Raw genomic sequence first — 19,563 nt, 5'->3', positions numbered from 1 at the left:
GCAATGCATTAAGAAGGGTCTGGGGTTAAGAGGAAAGAGAACTGGCTTTAGTGTCTGAAGACCTGAGTCTGACTCTCAGCCCTGTGGTTTTTCAGATGAGCTGCTCCAGGGGTCAAGTCACTATTCTTTGGGGAAATACCTAATTCCGAAGGTTTTAGGAGGGGATTTAATGTATGCAAAAGCACTTTAACTGTAAAATTTATATGCAGAGGACAAAGAACTAATGTTTGTTGACGGCCAGGAACTGTGCTGGGTACTTTGCTTGCATTATCTCGTTTGATCTGATGTAAATGCTGAGGCAGGTAGTATCTTGATCATCTTGCTATCTAATCCACTTAATTCTGTATTAAGTTTTTTTCCTAAAATACGTCTTTCCTTGTCTCATGCCTTAAAGCAGAAATCATCTGTGCTACTGTTTGGATCACAAACAGTTGATGACTGTGAGCCTGTCACAGAACTGCAGCCTCTTACTTGCTCTTCTTGCCTTGTAGCCAGAAACAATTGAAATAAGAGACCCTTGGGCTACCAGTGTACTGCCTTCTCTGTGACTCTGATGCCAAATCTAGCCCCCGAGGACCATGCAGAAAGTTTTTACTTATGGTAAAAGTCCAAAATGGATCCAAGATTCAGGGTGTTTATCTAAGTGAGCATTAAACAATGTGAACCGATTCAGATGTGCATAACGTTGGCATCCAAAAAACCATAGAAAACAGAGCCCCCAGTGACAAGAATATAGTTTGGGGGGCTGTAACTCTATTCATGGGAGGAGAAGTTACCAGCAAGAAATCTAGTTCTGGGGAATAGAAGTATAAGACAGGAATCCCCTTAAAGCTCGATTACCTTTGAGACTGAATCATTGAACTAGTGACCTAGTCTCCTCATGGTCTTCTAGCAGGAAGAATTTGAGCCCTTGAATTGAGTGAAGCTGAAATTACAAGTTAGGGTTATAGATTCAAGCTCAAAGTCTAGAGCATTACAAAGTTAAGAGCTAAGCACATTGTTACACCAGGTACATGAAATGCTATCTTGAAATACAAATAAGCGGGAGTGAGGTGGAGTGGGGTGGGGTCTAAAGCAATAAACTTTATTATATTTCAAATGTCCACAGGATACCTTTTAAAGCCTCAAAGGGGCAAAGATCCACAAAAATTGGGGGGTCTTGAAGACCCACATCAAGGCCACCATCTTAGGACACCTCCAAGAGCAGTGCTGTAATGTTTAATTTATAACTCAGTGTAACACTCATATTGCTCTCTGATTAGTTTATATTTACATTGACTCTACATTAAGATTTTAAGCTTGAGGGTAGTAATAGCATCTTACTTTTTAAAATGTTTTGCAGGGCTTCCCTGGTGGCACAGTGGTTGAGAATCCGCCTGCCAATGCAGGGGACACGGGTTCGAGCCCTGGTCGGGGAAGATCCCACATTGCCGCGGAGCAGCTAAGCCTGTGCAACACAACTACGGAGCCTGCGCTCTAGAGCCTGTGAGCCACAACTACTGAAGCCCGCGCACCTAGAGCCCGTGCTCCACAACAAGAAAAGCCACCGCAATGAGAAGCCCACGCACCACAACAAAGAGTAGCTCCCGCTCGTTCTCGCACTAGAGAAAGCCCACGTGCAGCAACAAAGACCCAACGCAATCAAAAATAAATAAATAAAATAAAATAAAATGTTCTACATGTGCAGTACCTAGCATAATGCTATATAGATCTAAAAAAACTTATTAATGTCACCCTTTCCTATTTGAATCTGGTGCAGTTTATATATGATCTCTAAAAAGGTGAGAACCTAGATTACTTTTTGCCATTCAGCACATAATTTTCCGAGAAACCAGCCACTCCAGAAAATCTATCTTATTTGCAGAACTATTGCAAAATCTGACACTCCTCTTCGCTTCACTGGAATGCCCTCGTAATTGCCAAATGTTGCCTTGCCTCATGGAAATTCTTGGCCAGACCTATGGATTGTTGGCCCTTGCAGCTGTTGACCCTTGAAGTCCAATTCTCCTATAAAATTAAATCAAACAACGCCTCTTAGTGATCTAATGAGAACAGGCACTGAGCTAGTTACCATCAAAGGTACAAATGTATGATCACTGCCCTCAAGTAGTTTATAGTTGATATAAAAACAAACATCAATACTTAAATAGTGTAAAGACAACTGACAGACGATACAGAAAAAAATGAATTTACTGGAGGATAAGACATCATTTTTACCCCTTTATCTAGAAAGCCAGATCCCAGTGTCAGAGCTCCCCATGCCCTGTTTTCCTTCATGTTACTATTTTGAGGTGCACTTGTGGAAGAGGTATGATGTCCTTGTCCTATATAAGTCTTCCATGTACCTTGGGCCATCTCCCGGATGTTTGGTTCTCATCTCTTGACCTAAGGTTACTCAATGGCACTCATTGAGATTCCTGCCTTGGGAAATGTCCACCTCCTCTCTTTACTACCAATTCTGTATATTAGGGCCTATACTCTTGTTGATTTTGTTTTTCAGTTTTCTAGACCTGCGGACCTTGAGCTGGTACAAGGCCACAAAGATATATTTATTTATGTTGTCACAAGACTTATTTTCTTCCCCTAGCATGTTGGGCCAGAATATATATGATTTCTATTCGTCCTCATCACTCTGCCTGGAATATAATTTCCCTGGGACAGCCTTTTCTTCTGAGATGAAGAGATTGTCAAAAGCAGTGCAGCAACCACTGCCTCCCGTTCCTTCACCTCATTTTCCCTGTTCCCTCCTTACCCTCTCTTCCTTGGCGACTTCATCTGTTTCCCTATGAGAATGAATGTTACCCCATTCCAAGTTTTCAATGTGTTCTAAAAGGAGAGAAAGCCTAAGAGTATGAGTCAACTTTATTCCTGGTACTGAACCCTTTTTGTTCTCTTGTTAGTTGCCCTGAGGAACAGGGAAGGGAAGTGCAGCTTCTACTTCTCCCTTCTATTTTTCTAATTCTCTTTCCCTTTCATAAAAAGGAAGTGAATTGCAGTCAACCTATTACATTAATTTAAAAGAGATCCATTTAAAAGAAAGTGATAGGGCTTCCCTGGTGGCGCAGTGGTTGAGAGTCCGCCTGCCGATGCAGGGGACACGGGTTCGTGCCCCGGTCTGGGAGGATCCCACATGCCGCGGAGCGGCTGGGCCCGAGAGCCATGGCCACTGAGCCTGCACATCTGGAGCCTGTTGCTCCGCAACGAGAGAGGCCAAAACAGTGAGAGACCTGCGTATCGTATCGCAAAATAAATAAATAAATAAAAGTGATAACACACTGAGCTCCTGTTATATGCACATAGGGCATTACGAAGTACTTACTTTATGGTGCTTAACATGTTACAATTGACTTTACTAACCTTAGTGTTGGCTTCTTAGGCAAAAACAGAATCAGACTACCCCAGGAGATGAACAGGCATCTGCCTGATGGCCTGACAGTTGAAAATGCTCTCCTTCAACTTTTCCAGGTGTGGAGAGGGTAACTGTGACCTGCCTTTCTGTCCTCACCTTATATTTCAGTGATTTATATGTGCAGCTAAGCCTCCAGTATAATGCAACCTCCTGGAGGAGAGAATCTTGCTTTCTCACCCATCTTTGTTTCCCTCCACGTCATCAAGTTGCACATCCACATTGCACATGTCAATACTCAACAAACGTTTTTGATAAATCAATCAGTCGAGCAAGTCTTGCCAAAGTGGTCACCTGTCATTACTGCCTGGCTTTGTGGAAATCTTTCAACCCTGCGTGTCGGTTCTCTTGAGTGTTAAAAATAACAACAACAACAATAATAGGTGTTACCTGTGCAACCATGAGGAACAACTCCCGTGAGAGCCAATGACAATGAGAGAAAGGGCAAGGAGTCATGTTGGGAGCACAGTCATTCGACCCTGTGTCAAACAGACCCAGGGAACAGCTCTGAGGAATTACATCCAGAAGGGAGCCTCTGGAGAACACCCACATTCAACACCAGTACCTATGACTTTCCGCACTCAGGAGACAGCCCCTGAGAGACCTTGCTCCATGTCTCACACTGGGAGTGAAGAAGGGGAGCCTCTCTCTCTGGCCCCAGCCTGGAAACTTGAGCGGTTCCCTGACACAAGGATTGCTGAGAGACTGAGCAGATACAAACGGAATGCCTGTGCCCTTCCCTGACTGCCTATTTTGGCCATCTCCCTGCTTTCAGTCTCCACAGTGGAGGGATCAGGGGCTTGAGCCAAGCCAAAGATACAGGAGAAGATCTGGAATATACCTCTGTGGGTAGGGAGGGGAGCGTACAGAGAGGAATGTTCAGAAAACAAACTCCATGCAAGAATCTGGAGTCATCAAGGGGCCAAGTCTTCTACTCAGTTAACCCCCAGTCACTGGTAGGAGCGTCATTTTAATGTATGATTGTTGGGGAAAGGTGGGATATGGTAAATCATGATACTTCGAGGGGGTGGACCTGACAGTCTAGTCCCCCGGTTGGCCTTGAGTGAAGAGAATCAGTACCAGTGGCTTGACTTCCCTGATTCACCCTACCCCTCTCCCAGCACCATCTAGAGATCTCTCCAGGGAGAGGCTGTGGCTATTATCGAGTCTATCCAGTGTCCTGTGTTTATGCACCAGGAGCTTTGGGTCTACCTGAAATTCTTTCCATCTGGCAGAACGGAGCTGGGAATGGTAGGCCTCAAAAGGGCTTCAGTTCTTGACCTTTCCAATGTGGCAGTCCAGTAGTGCTGGAAAAATATTGCTCTGGCAGGACCCTCTTCCTTTTCCTTGTACCCTGAAGATGTGTAAAATCCTCACCTGCAGAAGGAGAAGAGAGAGGAGTTTGTCCACACCATTCGTTCCCTGTCATCACCTGCTGTTCATAGCTGCTGCATAGCACATGTAGGCAGTGAGGCATCCATTACTTGACTTTAAACTCTGCGGTTACCCGGGGCCCAAAGGTTCTGGGAGCAGCTTCCTTCAAGTCTTTCTTTTGTTTTTTTAAAGATTATGTGGTTTTTTTTTTTTTGTTTTTTTTTTTTTTTGTGGTACGTGGGCCTCTCACTGTTGTGACCTCTCCTGTTGCGGAGCACAGGCTCCGGATGCGCAGGCTCAGCGGCCATGGCTCACGGGCCCAGCCGCTCCGCGGCATGTGGGATCTTCCCGGACCGGGGCACGAACCCGTGTCCCCTGCATCGGCAGGCGGACTCTCAACCACTGCGCCACCAGGAAAGCCCAATTTTGTGGGTTTTTTTGATGTGACCATTTTTAAAGTCTTTATTGAATTTGTTACAATATTGCTTCTGTTTTATGTTTTGCTTTTTTGGCCAGGAGGCATGTGGGATCTTAGCTCCCCGACAGGGATTGAACCCGCACCCCCTGCATTGGAAGGCAAAGTCTTAACCACTGGACCGCCAGGGAAGTCGCTCCCTCTTTTAAGTCTTGACTGCTCTAGCCAGCAGGGCTTCCAGCCTTCTCTTCACTAGTTGCAAGAAATTCATAAATTCCGTGTTGTTACCAGCAGGAGACTCCCCGGCATTCTGGAAGCTCTATATGAGAGTAGGAATGGCTGCTGCTGCTGTAGCTGCCTGGACCTACAGCAAAGAGCCAAGGAAAGAAGTCACCTAACACCGTGTGCCCCCGACTCCCCCAGAGCTGGCACAGCCGAAGGAGTCTGCAGAGCCACGTAAATCTTCCTCCAAACAGTCTATCTCTACAGTAGCTGCAGGACAGTGTTTTTGGTACCTTTTAGTTTTCAGTAGATGGGCGGAAATGGATAGCAACAGTCTGTTTCTGAAGCTAGAGATCCAACCAGAAAAACCTTCAGGAAGGAGAAGGCAGCTTCTGCCAGAGGGGTCTTGTCTCTTATTGTCGCTGTCAGTACTTTTGGGCCTCAGTGAGAGGACTTTCCCCTAAGAACCTGGAACTAAAGTTGCCCTTTTCGATTTAAACCTTCAAATCAATGCATAATGGATCAAAGTATAGTTGTTCAAAATCTGGGGATTCCCTGGTGGTCCAGTGGTTAGGACTCCAGCGCTTTCACCACCAAGGGCTTAGCTTCAATCCCTGGTTAGGGAGCCGCGCAGCAATCAATCAATCCAATCAATCAACCAAAATCTTAGTAAAAGAAGAATTATGCTGTAACCTAAAAAAAAATAACCTAAATTCAGGAAAGAATTGGTCATTCCTCAAAACAGGAAGAAAAGGTCTAAGAAGCAAATGCTGGGGCTTCCCTGGTGGCACAGTTGTTAAGAATCTGCCTGCCAATGCAGGGGACACGGGTTCGAGCCTTGGTCCGGGAAGATCCCACATGCCACGGAGCAACTAAGCCCGTGCGCCACAACTGCTGAGCCTGGGCTCTAGAGCCCACGAGCCACAACTACTGAGCCCCCGTGCCACAACTACTGAAGCCTGCGTGCCTGAAGCCCGTGCTCTGCAGGGAGGAGAGGCCACCGCAATGAGAAGCCCGTGCACTACAATGAAGAGTAGCCCCCTCTCGCTGCAACTGGAGAAAGCCCACGTGCAGCAAGGACACAATGCAGCCAAAAATAAATAAATAAAATTTAAAAAAGGAGCAAATGCTGGCAGTGTTTATCCAAGTGTTTTTAGGTGAGAGGTTATACTGGCCTGTTCAATTCTACAGGCAAGTAAATTGCTGCTTTGGAGTTGGATGAGTTTGGTTCTATCAAACATTCATACATAAAACAGACACCCTTGTTTCTGATTCCATGCTCTGCAAGCAGCCTACTCTTAAAATCTGATTCTCAGGTGCCAGTCACAGGACATGAATGTTTTAGCCCTCGGCTATTCTATTTCTATTTCTATTCATAATTTTCATTATGAATAAATTGCTGCTCTGATTTTGAATACCAGCTTCTGGAAGCTTGAGTCTGCTCTGGGAGATGAATCCACAATCTATGTGTGAATTGATTGAATTTCTAAGCCTATAGGACTGAGGACCAGAACTACACTCTGGTGAGTCATCAAAGTAAAACTATGCCGTGGAGGACCTTTTGGGGTCCCTGGAAGCTCCCTGACTGGTTGGTGGTCAGTATCCTTCCTACTCATACTCCTAAAGTTATTAAGACCTAGTGAGCATTTAATCTATATTCAGGGACTGGCAGGATAAAATTGTGTTTGGGATCCTGGTCTGGAGTCAGAGAGACGTGGTATATATCCTTTCTTCCATTATTAAAATAAGCAAATTTCGTAATCTTTCTGTTTCAATTTTTCTCACTTGTGATTTGGGGATAACAAAAGTGTCCTCAACACAGAATTGTTTGGAAACAAATGAGACAGCATATTAAGCACTTCATGCAGTACCTAACATAAAGTGATGCTTAATAAATAGTAGTTACTTATATTTTAATAGCTCTCACTAGATGCCAGGCACCATGTTAAGTGTTGATATATTTGCCCAAAGTCAAACAGCTGGCAAGTGGTAGAACTGGGCATTGAACCAGGCCAAAGCTAATGTATTTGACTACTAGGTTAAACTGTCTTTGATGGCTTAACAAACACAGCAAAACTTACCCTTCCGAAAAGTGTCCTCTCCTTTAGAGGAATACATTTGGAAGATGGTATATGTTTTCTTAAGCCTATTCGGAACTCCTCTTGTGGACTTACCTGAGAAATCTGTGATACATTTTTGGAACACCCTTAACAAGGGTAAATCTTTGTTCTTTAAGAGAAGATTTGGTCTTCCTGGACTTCCCTGGTGGTGCAGTGGTTAAGAATCTGCCTGCCTATTCAGGGGACACGGGTTCGAGCCCTGGTCCAGGAAGACTCCACATGCCACGGAGTAACTAAGCCCATGTGCCACAACTACTGAGCCTGCGTGCTAGAGCCCACGAGCCACAACTACTGAGCTCACATGCCACAACTACTGAAGCCCACGCGCCTACAGCCTGTGCTCCACAAGAGAAGACACCGCAATGAGAAGCCCGTGCACTGCAATGAAGAGTAGCCCCTGCTCACCACAACTAGAGAAAGCGTGCACGCAGCAATAAAGACCCAACGCAGCCAAAAATAAATAAATAAATAAATATGTTTAAAAACAAAAAGACAAGATTTGGTCTTCCTTAATAACAAAACTTACTCAGTGCCAAGCCCAGTAAATAAAGCAGAGAATTACAATGAGAAATGCCTTCTTTGGTGGAAAAACACATGGTCTAGAAAGCAATTCCACAGTTTTGTCAGAAGCAGTAAATACTTCATCATCACAGAGCATTTTCTATTGCTGCTGACTTCACTCTCCTGCCACATTGGTTTTGTATGGGGTGAAGTTAGTAAAGATGTATTGTTATTAACAAATTCGATTAATTTCAAATGGTTGAATTACTGTAACTGAAGACTAATCGATAGATTAATATAAAATAAGGAAGGATCCCCAGTGAAGGCTTTGTCCTTTTAACAGTTCTATTATTGACATGAAAGTATGCTCATCAAACCTGTAAATCAAAGCTGGGAATGGGTGATTTTAGAAAAATGGGGAGGGGACTGAAAATTTAACAGAGTAAAATGTAAGGCGATTTACTTCGAGCTAGAAAAAATTAACTGCGTGTACGGGATAAGAAATATAGCATAGCAGAAGCACATAAGAAAAATGCTTGGAAGTTTTAGTAGATAGGAACTCAACCTAAGTTAATGACTGCCAAGAAAAATACTCAGATATTAAGCTGAATTAAAGGAAGCATAGATTCTAGACAAAGGAGGTGACATACTCTGCTGATTAGCTTTCTGGAAAAGATAATATAAGAGGGTTTAGGGTCAAACTGAACTGTATTCAGGGACTTCCCTGGTGGTTCAGTGGTTGAGACTCCACCCTTCCAGTGTAGGGGGCACGGGTTCAATCCCTGGTCAGGGAACTAAGATCCCACATGCCTCTTGGCGTGGTCAAAAAAGACAAAAAAACAAAACCGAAATGAAACGAACAAACAAAAAACTGAACTATATTCAGAAGAGAATAATCATTATGGTAAAAGAATATGAGAAATGTTGAATTATTAGGAGACAATTGTTGTTTGAAGGTGAAAGATTGGGGGGCATGATTGATTTCTTTAAATATTTAACGTGTAATCACATGGGGATGTGAGTGGAAGCTTCATTGAGATAGATTTTTAGTTCAGGATGCAAAAGAAATGTATACAAGTGACAAAAAACTAAAAATGAAATGAGGTTTCAAGAAAAAGTTTCCCCATCACTTGAGGTGCTCCAGAGAAAAAGAAACTCAACAACTTATGTCTTTCTCCCCAAGAGTGGACTCAGACCTATCAGATCCTGTTTATAATCATCACCATCATCCAAAAGCAACGTTAAAGCACCCACATGTATTGTGAAGGTAAAGTGACCAACTATCCTGATTTTCCCAGGACTGAGGGAAGGGTTTCCTGGGGTGCAGGACTTAAGGGTGCTAAACTAGGAAAAGTCTCATGCAAACCTCGATGAGTTAATCACCCCAGAGGTGAAGGAATCTTACATTAAGTGGGTCCTTTAAGGAGTGGTTAAGACAAACATAAAAGATATGCAATCAAACCTTCCTTGAACCGACACATGAACAAGTGAAGGCATTGTCCTTTCTCTTCCATATAACTGAAATTTCTAGATATATGAAGCTTACTTTTAAAATACCAACAAGTTTATATATAGTAGATTTATAATGTCCTAAAACATATTACATAGTTCTTTATGCTCTTTATCAGACAATGTGGAATACAGATTTGTCTTTTTTTGAAAATATATTAAGAAAAATTAGAATTAGAATATACAGTAGCCATAAAACAAAACAGGTAAGACTTAGGTTTTAAAGTCTGACAGATGTGGGTTTGAACTTGCTTCTGTCAATTACAACGTGTTAAGTTACTTAATCTGTGTCTCAGTTTTCTCAACTATAAATTGGGAATAACATTGTACCTACTATGTAGAATAGTGCCCAGTAGACCATAATAAGCACTCAGTAAATGGTAGGAACTTTACCATTATTAATAACTACCAGAGTTATTATCTGAGCTAAATAGCTCCAGCTGATTGCACTGCCTTCTAGATCATCTGAACAGACTCTGCTATCAGTATCTCTGGTCTGTATACTTGATCCCTATATTTTATACACAATTGAATTGAAGTATGAGGGCACTTAAAACTCCTAAGGAGCAAAGTGCATGTGCTTTTTGATGGCTATCTACTCATTTATATCTAATCCCGGAACTGTGTTCCAAATACTTGGGAGTTCTAGAAACATTGCCTTCCTATAAGTGTGACATTATAAAAATCAATCAATTAATCTACCAATTTTACCAGCAGTTTGAAGTCAAAATGATCATTTTCAAACATAATTTTCCGAAGGTTCCTCTCTGTTCTACCACCCATTTTGTACCAAAAAAATCTCTCTTTTTTATTTTTTTGTCCATGCCATGTGGGTTGCAGGATCTTAGTTCCCCCACCAGGGATTGAATGCTGGCCACGGCAGTGAAAGTGCCTAGTCCTAACCACTGGACCACCAGGGAACTACCCCCACCAAAATCTTTTTTCTTATCTAATGGCTCCTCAAATGCTAAAGAACTACTTGGACAAAATGTGCATCTGAACTTTATTAGTTTTCTCAGGGAAGCCCAGGAAAGGAATATTTCTAAAGCACAAGAACGAGCCTTTTAAGACAGTAACTGTTTTTCCTTTATAACCTTACCCTTGACTCTATACTGAAACAGCAGTATATAAACATACATGTGAGAATCACAAGAAGGCTGTATATGTATAAAGGAACATGGAGGCACCCAACATGGCTGCACTGACGTTCCCTTCCCTCCTCTCCCCTCCTCCCACCTAGAATGCAGTCCTAAGCATTCCAACCGAAATCTGTGGGTCACAACTTAATCAACTGCACTCCTCATTTCACTACTGGACAAAGATTACCCATTCACGTTTTTCTCTTAAACCCACAGTACTGCCCTGAGGTGTACCTTGGGAGAGAAGAAATACTTCAGGAGAGCAGGTGAAGTCATGTATACTGGCATCATTTGAAAGTCACAGAGTTTTCTTAAAAAAATCTCTTCAGGGCTTCCCTGGTGGTGCAGTGGTTAAGAATCCGCCTGCCAATGCAGGGGACATGGGTTCGAGCCCTGGTCTGGGAAGATCCCACATGCCACGGAGCAACTAACCTCACGAGCCACAACTACTGAAGCCCGCATGCCTAGAGCCCATGCTCCGCAACAAAAGAAGCCACTGCAATGAGAAGCCCGTGCACAGCAACGAAGAGTAGCCCCCGCTCACCGCAACTAGAGAAAGCTCGCACACAGCAACGAAGACCCAACGCAGCCAAAAATTAATTAATTAATTAATTAATATTTTAAAAACCTCTTCAGTCCAAAGTTAACCTATTTGAAACTGACCACTGGGAGCTGGCCTCCTGTCTAAAGGTTTAACTGTAAGTAAACAATCTAAAAAAAATTTTAAAGACCTTGTTTTTGATCAGAGTGTTCAAAGAGAGACTTTTGTGTGTAAAAGTTCACTAGGCTGAAACAATAGAAACATTGGAGAGTGGAATATGGCCTTCACTCTTAAAGCAGAGGGTCCTAGTTCACCTTTGCTGGCCTCCATCATAGGAGAGTATGGATACAGCTTAGTTCACCTCTCAGAATGTTTTGCAACTTGATCGTTAATAATAGGAGAGTCAATTAGAAATTACTGTGTTCAGCAGTTGAGCATTTATCTAGCTCTAGGAAAAGGTGGGAACGAATTTCAGCAAGGTTGATCTTCACTTAGCAAATAACCTCCTGAATCATTTTTAATTATTAAAAAGTGAAAGGAAAAAAGTAGCAGGAACTTTCCCACTCCCTTGTGCCCGTATGGATCCCACTATAGATTCTCAAATTGCCTGTAAAGACCACTCAGAACTGAAAAGCGATAGTCACTCTAACCCCTCCCCTGATTTAAACCTTACTTTTTAACCTTTAAGAGAGAGAAAAATGAACCTAATCCTTCATTAATGAGCCTCTAAGCTAGGAGAGGCCAAAAGTAATTACTATTTCAAGAGTATGAAAGTAATTACAGGTCCATGAGTTTGCCTACGTGCTCTAGTTGTGGCAACCATATGTCAAATTATCTCAGCTAGTCCAGATTTTACACATTTTATCTCAGAAGTTCTTTACTCCTCAGATCACGAAGATCAGAGATTTTTCAGTTTGTAAAATATGATTATTTTAGCTAAAGCCTCATATGCTCTGTTAACAATAATGATGTGCAAAGCTCTTTTAGGCTGAGGGAAGGCTGTTGAAGAACAAATAATCATCTTCCACCCCCTAATGACATCTTACCAAAGTAATAGCTAGTCATATTGCCTATATGATTTAAACGCCCACCAAAAGAACAGCGGTTAGCGCAATTATTGTTAGAATTATCCCGTCCCTCTCCTTACTCTAGTGTAAGTGGAGAAAGAAGCAGAGGGGTACTGGTTAATGTCCCTCTGAGTTGTCCTCCTCCTCCTAGTTGGAAGTAACGTGTTCTTCCCAGGTCCCCACGGCATCCTAGGCTCTTCACCAGCCGTTTGCTCCATCATGGGTCACCACTCAATGCAGATCACTGCCCCAACTCCTGGACACAGTTCTCTTTGTAGGACGTTGTTCCCTATGATGGGCGCAGCATATGAGTAAAAGTGAGGCAGGGCGCACTTCTCTTTACAGTTTCATCCCTTTATTCTCCACACCTCCACTACCCTAGGTAGTATAGGTCTATTAGACTTAGTGATTGGTTGGAGTAACTTAAAGAAACTGCAGTGTAGGAAGAAAAAATATTTTTAACTGAACTCGAAATCTGTGATAGTTAGGAGTTCTATTTAAGCTGCCTTCATGGAGGTCCCATGAAGACTTCCATTTAATCTCATTAATTAGAAACTTAGGCTCATCGCCACATAGACTTGCTGCTTCCAGAGTGAACTCCATATTTCTCTCTTAAATCTCCCATGTCACAATGGTTGCAGCCTAGTGAACCCACAAAAAACTGTAGAAGGGAGGCCAGCGTAATTAAGTGCCCTGACCCCACCACCACCATAGAGAAAGTCAGGGGTTAGAGAATGAAATGGGATTAGTGATATTAATTGATTGTTATATATTTTTTGTACATCCTAGTTTTAGGGTATCAATAGTAATGCTGCTAAATGACCTTTCTGATAGTCCCAGGAAAGCTAACGAGACATTATATCTATCCTAGATGATTGACATGTAGATAACCAGTCTAATCTTTCTCTAATCTTTCTCTTTTTTTGGCTGTGTTGGGTCTTCGTTGCTGCATGTGGGCTTTCTCTGTTTGCAGCGAGCGGGGTCTACTCTTCATTGCGGTGCACGGGCTTCTCATTGTGGTGGCTTCTCTTGTTGCAGAGCACAGGCTCTAGGCTCGCAGCCTTCAGTTGTTGTGGCACACGGGCTCAGTAGTTGTGGCACACGGGCTTAGTTGTTCCACACCATGTGGGATTTTCCTGGACTAGGGATCGAACCTGTGTCCCTGGCATTGGCAGGCAGATGCTTAACCACGGCGCCACCAGGGAAGTCCTATAATCTTTCTACCATACCCTCAGGTCTGAGAACCTTGCCGTTTCCTAACCTCTGCTGTGTGGCTGTCCGCCTACTTTGGGAAGCTCTAGCCAGTACCCAGGAATCGGTCTCATCCCAGGAGCTTTCTCTTGCTGCTCCCAGTAGCTCATTCTCTGAGTCTGAGTTATTCAGTCAAAAAAACCCAAATGCTTCAGATAGCTCTCACAGGATAGTCCAGGTGGGCACATGGGCCCTCTAAGTGTGATCCCTATTTAAGTCTCCTCACCACCGTGAGTAGCAAATATGCCTCTTTTTTCTTAAAATTGTCCAGCCAATAACTGTTGGAACACAGATGCACACACATATACAAACCTTTCAAGAGCAAATGTTAAAATCACAGAAACAACGTATAATCTAAACTAAAGCTCTTAAACTGTTTATAAAGGGAATTCATCCCACAGACATGTCTCATCAGCATGGTATTTTGTTGTTGTTGCTGTCTTTAAATGATTTCTAATGTCTTTAAAGGGGGCATGTAATTCCCATTTCCCCCAGTCAGGTTTAGTTTAATAATTTAAAACGTTCTTCTATGATGCCACCAAACATTTTTATTTGTTCAGCAAATATTTACTGAGCTCCAACTATAAGTCAGGCATACTCATACTCAGAATAGGGCAATGAGCAAAACAAAGCTCCCTGCCCTCATGAAGCTTACATTCTAGTAAAGAAAATAATTTCATTATTCATGGTAAAGAGCCTATTGTTAATGTCTACAATACTGAAGATTTAATATATTCTGGCTTTAATTCAGAATTATCTACCTTGCATGTACATTTTTCATGTAATCAGGAGATTTTATCTCAACTCAAAGTAACCGCATGTTATTAAATACCCATTTAGCAATGAAGTGTTCAAATGTAACCTGTCTGTGACCAGTTTACTCAATAGGGAATATTAATGGCATTGAGATCATTACACTTGGGCTTACTCTATGCACAAATTAGTTAATACCCTTCAGTCTCATAGCCACAGACTCTGCTAACCTGGCCAGTCCTCCTTCAGAGGCCTGCAGCTGGAAACAAGAGCAACGAAGGAATGATAGATTAGGTGTCCATTAGCGCCTTTGGAAAAACAACTTAACATCCACTTCCTGATGATGGTGTTCCAAGAGGCATGCCGGACAATAGTGTCGTTGTGATTAAATGTGGCTCAGGGCAGTCTTCACACTTTAAGCTCTCCAGGTTCCCCTCTGTCTCCACCAGCCAGGAGAATCACGAAGGAGTTCTTTTCCTTGGATGAGACCCTTGGGATAGGATTGTAGCCCTTTCATTTCTGTGCTGCTTCTGTGGTACAGTCTTCTGCCTTCAAGAGAGTTTCTGAACTATTGATGCAAATAATTTAAGAGAATAACAAATGTGATGAGGTGTTTTGAGAATCTAAGCTGACACATTCTGGTACTCAGACATGTTTGGAGGACCTGGCTGCTAAGGTTCCATGTATGTGAAGGATTAAGAACGAGTTCATCCTAAGGGAAGAGAGGACCAAAAGGCAGGGTTGGGCGAGAGGAGTGATTCTGGGCACAGACCAGATTCATGTTTGAATCTTAGGGAAAGGGAGCTAAGATAAAGTGCATGTAAAACCCTTTATTTAAAAAAAGAGTCATTTCCATAAAATCTCTGTGAGCCATCAGGACCTTAAAGTAGCCCCTTCAGATCGGCTGTGTCACTGTATGGAAGAAATTGGAGGTGAAGAGTGCTTTTGCCCGTTGGAATTTCTACTGTAACAGACTGAAATGGCCAGGATCAGGGCCCCAAAAGAAGGAGGGGCAGTATCCCACCTCAGTGAGCATTGGCTACAAAGCACAGACATCAGTGGCTTCAGGTGCTGTGGGGCCTGTCATCAGTGTGTACTTACAGGTTGGTTTTAGGATGGCAGGAGATTGGACCAAAGTGAATCAGAGTCAGGAAAGTGCATGTAGGTGTGTCTAAGTGGCATAGTCAAGACTGGTTCCACAGATTTCTCACGCCAGAGAAGGGAGCTGTAATATGGAAAGGGGGAATGCTAAAATGAGCCCTGCAATGCTGGACTGGAACTGGAAATATCAATATGAGCACAATGCTTTATAAGTGTGTGTGTGTGTGTGTGTGTGTATGCGTGTGCATGTGCGTGTGCGTGTGTGTGTGAGAGAGAGAGAGAGCAAGGAAGCGAGCCTGAGCCTGTCCTCTGAGAGAGACTACAAGCAATGAAACACCAGTACAAATTAGCACACCTAGAACCTGAACTTTTCTAAATACTATTCTCCGCTAAAGAAACCAGGGCTTCTTAGGTAAGTGGCTTATTTCAGGACTCGTGCTAGGAAAATACAAGAAAAGCCTGGAATATCTTGTGTCATAAAGTCAGGAAGCTTAAAGAATTTTGGAGACATGTCAAAAGGACAGTTTGAAGGGACTCCCACTATCGAAATCAGGGACAATTTTAGCATCAAAATAGTGTCAATAACAGATTATATATAACCCACTGAATAAAATAAGAATCTATGCATCATAATGGTGTAAATAAATTGCCAAACAAATCATGTAGAAGAGAACATTTTTCCTTACTATAGAATGCCAACTAAAAAATATACAAGGAATGATAAATTTATAAAAAAATCACCACTTGGCAATCATCATAGTAATAATTGACTCAGGCAAGACTCATCAGCGGATGCTAAAACTAGTGGGTAAATTTTGATGAGAAACAAGATATTTAAGTAACCTCAAAGTATCTCCCTACAAGAAAAATAGTAATTTTAAAATAGAGAAATCTAGCAGTTTCCACCTTAACAAGTCATTAAAGGTAACTTCAGTAGAAATGGAACAATTCAACTCCTAATATTATGTACTGTGATCGCATCACTTCTGAGGTATTCCTGCTTAGAATGCATAACCTGAAGCTAATCATGAGGAAACATCAGACAACCCAAATTGAGGAACACTCTACAAAACAACTGGCATGTAACTCTTCAAGTATGTCAAGGTCATGAAAAACAGTGTGGAAAATTTCTTCCAGATTGAAGGAGATTAAAGATACAACTGAATGCAATGTATGATCTGGATTTTTCTTTTACTGTAATGGGTATTATTGGAACAATTGAACAAAATTTGAACGAGGTCTGTAGATTACATCATATTATTGAATCAGTATTGACTTCTTAATTTTCATAATTGCACTGTAGTTATAAAAGAGATTGTCCTTGTTTTTAGGAAATACACACTGCATTACTTAGGGAAAATGGTATCATGTCTACAACTTATTCGCAAACAGAAAAAAGTTCAGGAAAAAAAATGATAAATAAGTAAATACATACACACATACAGAGGGAGAGAGTGTGCAAGCCCACACTAGGTATTGACCTAGGTTGCTAGGAGAAAGAGTTGAAATTAACAGGCAATTTACACAGGACTACTTTCAGAAATTCTGAGAACATGCCCCTAAGCCCTTTTATTGGGTGCCTGCCCAGTGCCAATTTATGTTGTAAGATAAGGGAGAGCTCACACAGCAGAGTCTTGAATACCAGTGAGTCATTCTCTCTGTTTGAGGCACCTATGTAACATTCTTCTAACAGAAAGTCAGTTTGACTCATCTCGACTTCTATTTCACAAATGTCTCTACCAAAAATTGTTTCTTTAACTTTCATCTTCACATTGAGTCATTAGAGTCAAAAATTCCACACAAGTCTCCTGCTTGAACAATAGAATAATCTTTTTTTTTTTTTTTGGCCGTTCTGTGCGGCATGCAGGATCTTATTTCCCAACCAGGAATCGAACCCGTGTCCCCCTGCAGTGAGAGCGTGGAGTCTTAACCACTAAACCACCAGGGAAGTCCCAGAATAATCCATTTTCTGATGAACAGATTTAATTCAGATAAATTAAAAATACTTATCTAGGGGCTTCCCTGGTGGTCCAGTGGGTAGGACCCCATGCCCCCAATTCAGGGAGCCTGGGGTTCGATCCCTGGTCAGGGAAATAGATCCCCCATGCATGCTGCAACTAAGACCCAGCACAGCCAAAATAAATAAATATTAAATAAATAAATATTTTTTAAAAAATAAAAATACTTATCTAATATACGGATAAAATATTTTGGACCCAAAAGTCAAAGCTGATTAAAAAACAGAACAGATCACAGATTGAATCACCACCATCCTCCCTTTGCTGTATTATTTGTTTGCTCTCTTTGCTCTATTATTTCTATATCACTTGTGGGCAGGAAGCAGCCATATTGAAATACAAATTTTACTTGTTTCTTTAAAAAAAGAAAAACAAATAGATGGTTTATTCTAAGAATGTACAGGAACTTATACTCTAAACGTCCATAAATACATATTCTAGGGACTCTTATCACCTTAGAACCCTACTACAGTTTCTCTTTAATCTTTTTAAACATCCTGTTACATAAATTGCAGCTGTATCTATAGCAGGAAGAATAATAAGATAATAATTGGTCAGACATCAAAAGCACTTGGGTGGGTCATATAGAGACATTTAGTCTTCTCTCCTACCAGCACCACGTTCTTAGATTTTTTTTTTTCCAACTACATTAATGAAGTTTTTGTTTGTTTCTTCTTTTTCCTTTCCCCTAAGTAATTACTATGAATTTTTGCCAGGTCAGAATTTTTTCCCAGGAAGAGATCCCAAGTATTAAGAAAGCAGAAAAACGGTACCTGAAGATAAGATGTAAACTCTTACCAGGCCCGCCCCTCCCTTTGAATTCTTTTTGCATATTGAATGGGATTAATTGGTGGAGTTGTATGTCCTCAATTTTGTATGAGGGAGAGGTCCTACCTGGCCTGTGCTAGGAATTTCCGATTAACTTTCATGGGATGAATTTGGAACTGCTCTTACCACCCAGTATTACAGTAAGAACCACACAAATTATCTTATGTGGGCTGTGAATCATATGTATATATCCAGCAAGTATTTCTAGGTCATAAAATGTTAGAGTTAGGAAGAGTTTTAGAAGACTTTTAGCTTGATCTCTCTTCCAACGTAGACATTTCATCCATCACTTTTCTGACAAATGATCACCAGTTAAGATTCCAATTTTTGTTGTAACAAGGAGCTGCCTATGGTGTTGGGCAGCCCGTTCCGTTGCTGGACAGCTCTCATTGTAACCCTTGCCTCTTGCTGTGGTTATTTGGAGCCTCACAGAATATGTCTACCCCTCTTCCATACAACAGCCCTTTACACATTTGGTGGCTGCTAATTTGTCCTAAGCTATCACCAGGTCTCAGGATGATTTTTCAGATAGTGTTGAGTAAATGCATAAACTACCCAAAGTTTACAATAGTAAACTATTTACAAGAGTAAAATGGTTATATTTTTACTTTCTTACTTATGTATAAATTCTAATTTTCAAAGTAAATATTTACTTTAATAATGACATTAATTACTTTTATTGAGTTTTATCTAGATGCCAGGTCCTGGCATGCATATATAATTATCCTAAATAACCCTGAGAGACGGGAACTATAATTATCCCCATTGTACAGATGAAGGAACTAGGGCACAGAGGAACTAAATAATTAGCCCAAGGTCACATAGCTAAGCAAGTGGCTGAAAAGAAATTGGAACCTAGGTTTGCCTGATTCTTAACCAATCATCTTATAACAAGAAAAACTATTTCTTGGGGCTTCCCCAGTGGTGCAGTGGTTAAGAATCCGCCTGCCAATGCAGAGGACATGGGTTCAAGCCCTGGTCCGGGAAGATCCCACATGCTGCGGAGCAACTAAGCCCATGTGACACAACTACTGAGCCCACGTGCTGCAACTACTGAAGCCTGCGCACCTAGAGCCCATGCTCCACAACAAGAGAAGCCACCGCAATAAGAAGCCTGTGCACTGCAACGAAGAGTAGCCCCCGCTCGGCGCAACTAGAGAAAGCCTGCGCACAGCAACACAGCCAAAAATAAATAAATTAAAAAAAACACAACTGTTTCTTTTGTGGGGGAGGGGAATATTTGTTTTATTTTTAGTGTTGTGTCGGAAACAGATATGCTGGACAGCATAAAGTACACTGTGATTATTATGTCCTTTGA

Source organism: Grampus griseus (genome assembly GCF_964374135.1).
Source record: "Grampus griseus genome assembly, chromosome: 1".
In the NCBI taxonomy this organism is placed as follows: Eukaryota; Metazoa; Chordata; class Mammalia; order Artiodactyla; family Delphinidae; genus Grampus; species Grampus griseus.
The sequence above is the reverse complement of the archived record's forward strand: the minus strand, read 5'-3'. Positions refer to the sequence as shown.